This window comes from Chroicocephalus ridibundus, chromosome 3 (assembly GCF_963924245.1).
Source record: "Chroicocephalus ridibundus chromosome 3, bChrRid1.1, whole genome shotgun sequence".
NCBI classification, from domain to species: Eukaryota; Metazoa; Chordata; class Aves; order Charadriiformes; family Laridae; genus Chroicocephalus; species Chroicocephalus ridibundus.
In genome coordinates, this window is record NC_086286.1 from 46,524,608 (window position 1) to 46,536,863 (window position 12,256).

The window sequence follows — 12,256 nt, forward strand, 5'->3', positions numbered from 1 at the left end:
AATGCTTGTTGTACTGTTTTGTGCAGTGGAAATACAAGATGTCTACATTGTACAAGTCCTGTTTTCTTTGCCAGTGAACTTGGATAATGTGTCGCACCCAGCTGCATTCAGCTACCAATCTAGTCACAGGAGACGGGTGGCTTTGGACTGTGGTTCTGCTGCCGGCTAGCTTATTCACCGCATCTGCCTAACACGGAACCACCGTGTTAATTTACTTCCTGTAATATTATTGTAAAAAAAATTATATTCCTTCTAACCAACAGGTCTTTGGGATGTCTTTCATTTAAAGGTTTGGTTTTTAATTTGGCAGCTGAAGACATCCGTAATCTAGTAGACAGAGAGCTGCTTCCCAGTACCTATTCTGAAAAACAATCAAATGTCCTGACTGGGTCTTGTCTTGACCAGGTTCATCCTTGGTTCCTATTTTGAAGTTTTCAGCTTAAGCTTCCCATTCCTAACTTCTAACAAGAACGTTTCTTAATGCACGGTGTGTTCAGCTTTATTTTGGGGGGGTGAGAAACAGGCTTCAGCTAACTGAGTAGCTATTTTACTGACAGCGAAATAAAAATCGCTTTCTGAAAATATTTGTTAAAAAGGAGCAACAAATGCTTAATAAGGTTCTTTAGGGAATCCTTCCTACACTGTACATGATTCGGTAACTGCTCTGATCGCCATGGCAACATTTTCATTTGTCCTTCCGCATGTATGGTTTTAACTGGAACAGCAAGGGAGGGGAATATAGGGCATACAGCTTTACTCTCAAAGGCTTTGTAACAACTTGCATTTGTGGCTCATCATTAACATTCCCATCTAAAATAACGAAATTGCCACAGCTTATTACAGTATTGCAAACAGCTTGCTTTCTGTTTCCAATTAACATTAGCATCTGAGGTCCTGAGATTGAAACATTTCACAGTAGTTTTGAGCATCGCTAGTTACAAGAGCTGCTTTTACAAAAATCCAGTATTATTTTTCAGAAGAGGTGAATGTCATCGTTTCGGACTTAAGGTTTTTCTCCAAAATCTTCCTGAAGTAGTGAAAGTGTTGGACCTCTTATGTTTTTAATAGCTGACTCCCATATTTGTGGTTTCCTTCATCAGTTTATAACTTAATCAGGTAAAAAAAGAAAAAGTATCTATTAAGATTGTTTCATGCTTCTAGTTTTAAAAGAGGAAGCGCACAAAGTACTGTAAATTGCATATTTATTTTAGCAGCTGTCTATAATGGACATCTGAAGAGGTTAAACAGTATAAGCATAACTCCTTAGTGGAAACAGTACAACTTTCTCCAATATCACTGGGCCTTATTTACCAGTTCCTTGAATGACTATATACTACTGGCAAATTATTAACTTGAAGGGGGCTTAAAAAAAAGGAGGGGGGCCCACACCTGGAAGATCATGAGTTCAAAATATTTGTAACACCTTTGGATCACATAAGAATATATGACTTTATTCAAGAACACCATCAAAGTACTGACTCTCTGAAGGGAATGGCATCATTTGGGTTTTTTATGCCAGCTTGATCCATAAATCAATGTTTAAAAGAATGTCTTTTCCTCCAGTCCCTCTAAACCATAAAATGACTTTGTCATTATTGTATCTTTTGTTGCTTGGACCTTTGAGGTGGTTTAGATAATCTGTTACTGATAGTTGAGTTTCACGCTCAAACATTTTGCCTCAAACTCTGCACAAAAATATCTGAAAATACTTGGACTTTTCTAAAAGTAAATACATATTTTATCACGAAGTATAGCATGATTTAAAAAAAAAAAAGCCCTCCAAGATGTGGCTTTGTCTCACAGCAAGGAATCCTGTAGGCTGAAGCAATGAGTTTTTATTTTCGTCAGACTGCCTGCTTTGATTCCCACTAACTTCAGTGAGAACAAGACCGGGCCTGTTAGGCTCCTAGCATTGTACTCATCTCTCTCTCAGTTTTATGTCATATGCCATTAAGCTTGTCACTTTTTATTTCAGGCCCAGAAAATGATGCACGCTCACTGCTAGCTGTGTGAGTTGGTGCTGTCATCTCACGGAATGAGAACTTCGGAACAGGAGTTGCATTCAAGAAGTTTTTGACATATTATTAGCAATTGTTTCTTCATATCCTAGTGCTTGCTGCTCTGATGAAATGAGAGGTCCCAGTGGTGGATTAATGGTAAATTGTAATGTATCAGTAGCACTTGCGGGGCCAGCTGTTTTGCATTCCTCAGATTAATCTCCTTGGTTTACCTTTCATTTAAAATGTTATCATTTCAATACTGAAAACTATTTCCCTCCTCTCTATTATGTACAAAATTACCTTTCTTTGCTTCCTATGCCGTGCGTTAAATTAGTAGCAGTGTGCTTGGCTGGTGCCAATAGGCAAGATTTTTACGCTAGCCTCTACAAAATTGTGGTCAAAAACAGGGAGAAAATGGAAGGAAGTTTAAATTAAGCTATTCTAGGTCACACCATGGATTAAAATAAATACTGACTTCGCTGTTAGTGACACAAAGGTAAATACAGGAGGTGTTGCCAACTGATTTGGAAGGACATCGTAACAAAGCATTTTTGCGGTGATTTACAATAGGATCAGCTCCAGCAGAAGGAAAGAACACTTTAAGAATGACGGTCTGTAAAGGTGTGTATTAAAGCCTGGAACTTTAATATAGCAGTCATCTGTCCAGTTGGATTTCTCATATGAAAGGAGTAACAAAAGATGTACTTTGGGAGCACCCGGTTATGTAGTTTTTCTTATCTCTTCATTGTATAGGGGTAAAAACAAGTATACGTAATTGTACTAGAAAATGCCATCGTTATGACTCTCCTTTGGGTCTGCATCAGAATCTGTATTTGTGTCTTCAAGGAGACTAAAGAAAAGTTGGGGGGGGAGTGGTTCCTAAGAAACAGAGGTTTCTTGTACTGAAAGCTAACAATACTTAAAGTCATTAGACTGACTTAAATAGTACTGAAATGTGTGAAAAATAGTGGGCAAAATTACCAGAATAAGTGCTATATCAAATGTTACAGGCACCCACATATTTAATCTTTAGGGAGAATGATATTTGGAATAAATATTGTACATTTGCATCTAATTGAATTCAGCTTTATAGCACTATTAAATTAAGCACAGCCATAAATACCAGCACTGGTATGGGAACAAATTTTCTGTCTGTTAGAGGAAGATGTATGTCTGAGTTTGCCAATACATTTACACCACTTGCACTTGTGAACAAGCAAAACGATCAGCTTTACCCTAGGATAGGGTCTTTTCTTTCCCAAATTCCTGTTACAGTAGGATTTGCACAGGATCGTCTATTACTGCCACCTACTGATAAAGTGATAAACAGACGACTGAAACAGAAAAAAATATCGTCAACTAGAAATGACCTCAAAGGGAGATTTTCAGTTAACACCCGTTCTTAGAGCGCCAGCACTTCTGTTTTCATGGTCTGCATTGTGTAAGGTGTCGCCTGTCACCGTGATACTGCTGGGGTGTGGTGCAGCCTCGCGCTTCAGTTCCAGGTTTCTCAGTTTAGAAAAAGACAAAAGTCAAATACACGATTTGGTTAAATAGGTCGGGTGTCTAGCTAAAAAAACACTTTAAAAGTTGTGGAAATCTTTGGGTTTATCAGTTGGAGTTGCTGCGTACTCCCTTCTTGAATTTCACTTTCCAGTTTCACATGTAACTCGGATGCCCGTTCCTCATTGCCACCAGTTGTGTCACCACTTATGCTTTTGCCTTTTGCTGCCTTGAGCAGGTGATGTGACCGCAAAGGGCACTAATGCCCGGCTCTAGAGCCAAGCGGGCCCCCACTGCAGAGAGCTGCTAATTATCTCTCCTATTTGCCTTCCTCCTTGCAGAGCCGTGCAACAGCTTTCATGTCACTGACAGCCACGCTATTCCTTCACACTCAAGCTTTGCTCCTGACTGCTGGGTTTTTCTTTTCGGGGTGGGGTTTTTTTCCCCAGTTATTGGAGTCTATGCCAAATACTTTCTCGTATGCCACAGCATAAGTATACAGGCAGAACACAGCTTAGGCCACTGCTTACACTTAGAATAGCATTTTATAGAAAATGCACTAGACATGGCATAAGGATGTTTCAAAAGACCACCCATCCCACAAAATCTATTTGTTGTGTAGCCTCTCTCTGTACCATATCCTGCCGTGCCTTTGAACTTCAGGCTGCGTGCTTGAGCCCTTCATTCTTTCTACAGCATGCTCTAAAGAGATGCACTTTTTTCAGTAAAAGAAAGGAACGAGCCAAACTTTATAGAAAAGAGCCATTGTGACTTTTTAAAAACCTTTCAAGTAGTAGTGACTTTAAAGATCTTTACAGTGTAATGGCCTCTCTCTGGCAAGTGTGGCTCATGTGACTTTTTGCTGTAAAATTACTCTTAACTTTCTTGTTGCAAAGACTGTTCACTACCGTGGTTCTTGTACTGATTCTTGTCTGAGAGGTTTCCCCCTGGAGCGCACACCAGCTTTTATCCTCATCAGAACACAACACACAGATTTCCAATGTATATATATCTGCAGTGCTGATATGAATATATTAGTCATATCCTTAAAAGATCAGGTGAAAAAACTTCAGGTGCTAAGAATCTCATGAAAAAATACCGAACAGAAACTTTGAGAATATAAAGAATGTTATAGATAATAGAATCATAGAATTTCTCAGGCCTTTTTTTCTTTCTCAAGACAGCACGTGTCTTGTCTTGTTCTGGGAGTTTGCTGCAGACTCTGGAACGTAACTACAGAGAGCAACTATGACATATCTATTCATGAGAAATTAGCAGTCTGTAAAAGTGATTATATTTCTTTACAGTTCTGCCCATACCAGCTAAACAAATACTTGCAACAAGGATGTGAGCACATTTGAGGCTATTTAAATAGAATCTGAATAAATGCAAAAAATACATTAAAAGATACTCATTTAAGAAATGTCAGAGTTAAATTTGCTTACGCATCTTCCATTTGCCTCTCTCATTTGTATGCACTACTCTTCCAGATTGTCATTGCAGGAATTCCCACAAGGCACAGTATAGGCAATGCTCTGTTAATGAGCAGTTACTCGATACTATTTTGGTGTCTTTATTCATTGTGCAGCCCCGGGCCTGATTTACTCACAAATTTCTGCTTTCAATGTAGAGCTATTCCCTGATGAGCTTCTCATCACGGATTGCTTCACAAAGTATCTCTACAGTATCCTGGAGGAATGCGAGGGTGGAACTATTCCCATCGTACAGTGGGAAGCTGAGACAAAGCCTGAACAGAACGGGTGAGATTGTCTGTACCTGCCTTTTCAGAGCACTTGGCTCTTTCAATGTCTCAAACGATGTTCCCATTTGCTCAGGCTTCAGCTCCAAATCCTCAACTCTACAAACTGGAGTGACTCTTGCAAGTCAAATGCCCAGAAACTAAGGGAAAAAAAGCAACATGAAATGTTTTTCATTATTTTCCTGGTATCACACAATGACAGAACCCAGTTTTCCCCAGCAGCAATGACCCTTAGCCTTGTAATGTTGTGGTTCCGCCTCATTCAGCTCGTGTCTTCTGCAACAAACGAAGCAGCCATCTGGTGCATTCTCCAGCATAGCATGTCCATCCTAAAGCAAGGTAAGCACCACGAGGGGAAAATAGCACCAAGTCATGTAATTTTTTTTTAATGAAACATAGCCTGAATATTATCTATCCAGTGATCGATTATAGTGAAATGATAAGTAATATGTGGCCAATCTACTTTGTAATTCCCCCAGCAGTTTAACTCTCTTCCAGGCATATGATTAAAAAGTGTATTTGCTGTCCTAGGTCTCATCACGACTTCCTATAAACCTTATTCTCTTCTGTAGCTGCATCCTGAAGTCTTCATGCCACTTGTTAAACATAACTGTCTATTAGCTGCACATGAAGTGGCTCACCCCACCAGCTGGCTGTTGCCTGATGGTTGGATGTTTGCTGTTGTCCCACATCTGTGCAAGACATTCCCCTGTTCGCTCTCTGAGATGTGCCTGTCAAGATTTAGCTCCTACCATATAGGTAGTTTTGAATCCATTTCTATTTTTAATTGTCACGAACATGACAAGGAGTCAACTGAGACTGTGAACTTTATTCTTGTTGTATTGGTACGTTTGGATGACTGTGATGTCCTGCAAGGCAATTTTGTATGGTAGTTAATCAACTCTTGTGCAGGTTAGGCGGTGTCTGATTAAAGAAAAAAAAGTGCAACTGAACAACACCTTCTTTCCAGAAGATGACGAAGATATTCTAATTTACCCCTCTCTAGAATAAGGGGTGGTGACTTGGGCATCCACCCGGATGCTCATGTGACCACTTTGCAAGAAGACGTGAAATGTGAAGCTCCACTTTTCCATAAAAGAAAGTGAGTTGAGGAAAGTTGGGTTATCTTTGCCTGAATACAATGCCAGAGCTCTTTGGTTGATAGGTTCTTGCAATGCCAGTGAAAGGAAGACCCTACAGAATAGTCCTGGACCTCAGAGAAATTGGTCTAACCGTGCCTTCTGCCACAAATCAGACCCATGTGCTGAAACTGTTAAAACTTCTGTGTAAAAACCATCAGGGAAGAAGAGCAAGTTACAATGCTGTTTTGCTGACATAATTCATCAAAACTTAAGGCCACTGCTCCAAATGCATGAGGATACTAAAGCTTCATTAAAAAAAAGGTCAGCAAAATAATAAATAATTTTAAACAAAACAAGTAGATTTTTTTCTTAATGTTCTTAGTTAACTTCTTTAACTTTTCAGAAATTATTACATTATTTTAGCTGAAACTTACAGAACGTTGCAGTGTGATACAGATCATTACTGTTCATTGCAACCCTCATCATACAGAATTTCTTCTTTATATCTAATCTAAATCTACCCTCTTTTACTTTCAAACTGTTACCCTTTGTCCTATCACTACAGGCGCCCTGGTAAAAAGTCTCACTCCATCTCTCTTACAAGCCCCCTTTAAGTATTGAAAAGCCACAATAAGGTCTCCCCGGAGCCTTCTCTTCTCTTCTCCAGGCTGAACAACCCCAACTCTCTCAGCTGCTTTTTGTAGGAGAGGTGCTCCAGGCCTCTGACCATTTTCATGGCCCTCCTCTGGACCTGCTCCAACAGGTCCATGTCTTTTTTCTGTTGGGGACCCAGAGCTGGACGCAGTACTCCAGGTGGGGTCTCATTAGAGAGGAATGGAGGGGGAGAATCACCTCCCTTAACTTGACAGCCACACTTCTTTTGATGCAGCCCAGGATACGATTGACTTCCTGGGCTGTGAGCTCATATTGCTAGCTCATATCTAATTTTTCATCTACCAGTACCCCCAGGCCCTTCTCTGCAGGGCTGCTCTCAATCCCTTCATCCGCCAGGCTGTACTGATGATGGGGATTGCCCTGACCCAGGTGCAGCACCTTGCACTTGGCCTTGTTGAACCTCATGAGGTTCACACTGGCCCACATTTTATGTTGGTTTCACATTGGTTCACATTTTATGATCAACCAGTATGAAGGGGTTGCAAGATTTAGTTCCATTGCAACCATGCCCTGAAGCATTTAACCAACATGATGGAAAGAGTCAAATCAATGTGGTTTCTCTAAAGGAAATACAGCCTCTTTGACCTTTTCAGTTCTTTGAATTTCTTAATAAAGGAGAACGTAGTCATGCCATATCTGGATTTTTTTTAAGGAAGACTAGTAAGTCTCCCTTAAGAGACCATTAAGGAAGATAGCCATGTGCAAAATCTTGTTAGATTCTTGCCTCCATTCAGTATACAAATGAGCACAGGCCTCGCGCCGCACCGGCTGCACGCTGTGTGCTGCCCAAACTTGTGTCTGGTCACAAGTGGTGTCCCCCAGGGCTCGGTGCTGGGGCCGGTTCTCTTTAATATCTTTATCAATGATCTGGATGAAGGGATCGAATGCACCCTCAGTAAGTTCGCAGATGACACTAAACTGGGCGGGCGTGTTGATCTGCTTGAGGGTAGGTTGGCTCTGCAGAGGGATCTGGACAGGCTGGACCGATGGGCTGAGACCAATGGTATGAGGTTCAACAAGGCCAAGTGCCAGGTCCTGCACTTGGGTCACAACAACCCCATGCAGCGCTACAGGATTGGGGCAGAGTGGCTCGAAAGCAGCCCGGCAGAAAAGGACCTGGGGGTGGTGGTTGACAGCCGGCTGAATATGAGCCAGCAGTGTGCCCAGGTGGCCAGGAAGGCCAACAGCATCCTAGCCTGTACCAGGAATAGTGTGGTGAGCCGGACTAGGGAAGTGATCATCTCCCTGTACTCGGCACTGGTGAGGCCCCACCTCGAGTACTGCGTTCAGTTTTGGGCCCCTCGCTACAAGAGGGACATTGAGGTGTTGGAGCGTGTCCAGAGAAGGGCTACAAAGCTGGTGAGGGGTCTGGAGGACAAACCTTATGAAGAACGACTGAGGGAGCTGGGCATGTTTAGCTTGGAGAAGAGGAGGCTGAGGGGAGACCTCATCACCCTCTACAACTACCTGAAAGGAGGTTGTAGAGAGATGGGGGCTGACCTCTTCCCCCTGGTGACAAGTGATAGGACGAGAGGGAACGGGTTCAAGTTCTGTCAGGGGAGGTTTAGATTGGATATTAGGAGACATTTTTTCACTGAAAGGGTTATTAAACATTGGAATAGGCTGTCCAGGGAGGTGGTGGATCCACCATCCCTGGAGGTGTTTAAAAAAAGGGTAGGTGGGGCACTTAGGGACATGGTTTAGAAGTGGCTTTTGTCAGGGTAGGTTAAAGGTTGGACTCGATGATCTTAAAGGTCCCTTCCAACCTCAGCAATTCTATGATTCTATGATTCTAATATCGTCTCTCTTCATGCCTGTCCATCACGGTCCTTAGAGCTGGCTGGTCCCATACCATTGACTTTTCTTTGCTGCTGCTAATGATATGAGCTGTCAGGCCTGTCAGCAAGACAGCCTGTTTTCGAGAGATCAGGTTTTGCAGGATTCCTTTGTCTGTCCTCAGGAGACCCCAGTGACACTGACAGCTTTAATAGCCCAAGCCAAGGAATCTGGGAACTCCGCTGCATCTGCACTTCGCTGCATCTGCACTTCGTCTGGATCGGAAAGACGAAAGGGGAGGCAGGGAGACATCTATTCTGTTTGGTAAAATAAACAAAACCTATTTCTTCTAAAGATCCCAAGGAAGGTAAGAAAGGCTCAATAATTCCTCAATACAGACACTGAACCTCCTTAGGTTATGAACACTGTGAAAAAAATAAGACACACTCTTGGGATGCAAATTTACAACCCACTAAACTCTAATAAAATCCTTTGTACCCTGAATTGTAATCTCTTTTAATATTTTGTCTTTAAGTAACTGAAGGTTATTTAGATCATCAGATAATACACTGCAAGGTGTGAGGAAAGTTAAGGCCCAAAATCCCCAACATGGAATCTCTCACCAGTCCTTCCTCTGCTTTCAGATGGAGCACACAGAGATCAATAAAACACACAACGCCCTAGGGACAAACTCTGCTAAAACGCACACAGCTCTACCCTGCTCCTTGCTCTTTTCATCTGCTGCTAGTGTCCTAAAAAAAACCCCAGTCACCCACTTGGGGCAATAATTAGGCAAACAAACATTAAAAAAATGAATGCTATGGACTGGCTAGCTGTGGTACATAACTACGGCTCTGGTATTCATCAAGGCACACATGTCTCCTCCATGTCAGACAGGAGATGCTATCCAGAGACATTATGCAAATTTAAAAGCAGCATCTTAAATTTGCAAGCAGCCTGGGGACAAAAATTTGTCTCTTCTGTCTCCAGCTCTTGTGCCCAGTATATTGTGCCTGTACCTTGCTTTGTGTGCCAGAGCTACAACCTGAGTCTGCAATGTCAGAAGAGTAAATCTGCTCAGAAAGCGCAGAATGAAAATGGTGTATTTTTGGTAAATGATACCTAGAATTGGCATAAACCAAACCAACATTTGCTGTCTTCCAGGAAAATAGTTTGACATTATCTAGAAGTTATATTCCAGGTCCATTTGTATTTTCATAGTTTCATGATTCTAAAATCTCTGGAAAAATCTAATTTTTATATAGGCCAAGACTTTTCAAAAAGTGTGCCTAAAACTCGGTACCTTGCATCCATGTTTAGACACTCCAAATCAGCTTGCTTTCCCCAAATACTAGTCCTCATAAAAGCATTCCAGAATGCAAACTGAGACTGCTTCGTTAATGGGAACTTCTGAAAACCAGGTTAATGGTTGGGTCTCATCATCTCACCGTTTATACACAGGGGCACACTTTCAATGTTATCGACAACATGAGAAGTGCCACTGCTTGCATCTTCCACAGATGATGAAGTTGGGAGGCTTAGGTTACATCTTTGGCTTTAAAAGTCTTGCAGAGAATCTGACAGAAAATTGAGTAGGAAAGTCGAGTCCTCTACAACTATCCTCTACAAGTAAACTGCATTTTTAATCATTTCCTGCATGACTAACAAAAAATGCATATATATTTTATCCTTTTGACCAGGACACCCTGTTTCTGTAATGTGGAAGATCAAAGAAGGAAGAGCTTTCTCCTGTTGCGTACATTTTATATTCCTTTATCCTTGAGCATGGTAAGTATACCGCTGTATAGAAAGCAAGATAATTAAGGAACTGGGTCCTCTGTTTTGTCTGCAAGGAAGTAATCACTCCCAGACATGTTTATAAGGTGCCCATCAGTTCATCTGGCCTGGGGTAAGGCGTGGGGAGAGAACCTAACATATTGACTACAAGGAAAATAGGCAAATAAAGACTAATATTAGCAGTTGGAGCAGTTTCTATTTCTGGAGCTGAACCTGCTGAAAGGCAAGTCAAATGTAAATAGTGATTAATAACAATAGCATTTTTGTGTAAGTACTTTTCCTAGCACTATTATTTACTGACAAGTACACACTCAATTGCATATTCAATATGTTTAAGTACGCAAACAAACTAAAGAGGATGTATTTCCAAAACATTTTCCTTTTGCTGTTTAAACCCAATATATACAGGTTAAAGTCATTGGTTTTCCTTTAAATATCTCACTCCAGTTGATGAAAAATGAATCTTAATTAAGCTGTCTGGAAGGACTTTAAGCATTTTCCAAGCACTTTTCACGGCTTGGGGATTTTCAGAAGCAGATTTTAGTCCTCTTTTCTTAAAAACTCAATCCTTCTTTTCAATTATACTTCATAGTATCAGGTTCTTTTACTAAATTATGTGTTTCTGATAGAATAGCATCAGCAAGCATTAATTTAAGCCCTACATCTCTTAAACATAAACTTCTAGTTTATACATTAGCTTCTGAGAAGCCTCTGATTATTTATCCACATCCCTTTTTTTTTTCATTCACCCAACAGGAGTGCAGGAAACATTTGTTATCTGTGTTTAGAGGGACCAGAGACTAATAACTTCTCAAGGTGCTGATAATCTTACGCTCTCCTCCATCCAGTCCTGTTTAAACCTCTTTGGCCAGCGTGGTGCTCTGCAGACGGTTGCCCTCTTGGCAGGTTGGTCCGTAGCCACCCGACTTGTCAAAGTGGCAGCTGTAGGTAAGATGCGAAGCTGAGCTCGGACTGTTAACATCTCATAACGTACTTCTGCAAGAACAAGAATGCTACCGTCAATTCTTGGCCGCGGTTAAGGACACTTTGACTGTCTAAAATCCTCCCTGGAATTTAATGTCAGGCGACATGTTCTTTGCTGGAATAAAACGCTCCAGAAGCAGCTTTCAATGCCGCTGCAGTTCTTGGCCAAAGCAAAGCACCCCGACTCTTTCCTAGATTGGTAAGGGATTACTCTGGAACGCTATTTTGTTACTATACGATGGCTTTTAATTTTAGAAGGGGCATTCAACAGCAGTGTTGCACAAACAAAGACTAACCGGGGAAGGGTTTCCCCCGCTCCCCCGGCCGGTGCCCCCGCCTCCGCCCGCCGTCCCGGCGGGAGGCCGGCGGCTGGGCCCGCGGGCCGCCCGGGCGGCAAGGGGGGAAGCCCCGCGGCTCCCCGCAGGAGATCAGTCACCAAGGGCACCGTGCTGCTGCTGCCGCCGCCCCCGGCGACTCTCCCCCTGCCGTGTCAAACGTGAGGTAAAGCCGCGCTCCCTCGGCGTTTCCCGCGGGGGAGCACGCTCCACTCGGCTCTGCTCGGCTCTCCGCCCCCGCCGTGCGCGGCAGACCCGGGCCCCGCTCGCCTCAGCCTCCCGGGGCCGCGCCGCGCCGCCCCGCGGCATTGTGGGGGCTGTAGGCGGCCGCCGCTGCCGCCCGCG

At 42.6% G+C, this 12,256-nt stretch overlaps 1 long non-coding RNA gene across 1 annotated transcript; it reads left to right on the forward strand.

Moving 5' to 3' along the window:
• The first annotated feature begins 8,862 nt into the window (after positions 1 to 8,862).
• Positions 8,863 to 11,805, forward strand: LOC134513852 (uncharacterized). Its single transcript, XR_010070524.1, has 3 exons — positions 8,863 to 9,162; positions 10,496 to 10,583; positions 11,349 to 11,805. It is a non-coding gene; the product is annotated as an uncharacterized LOC134513852 (long non-coding RNA).
• The last annotated feature ends 451 nt before the right edge of the window (positions 11,806 to 12,256 follow it).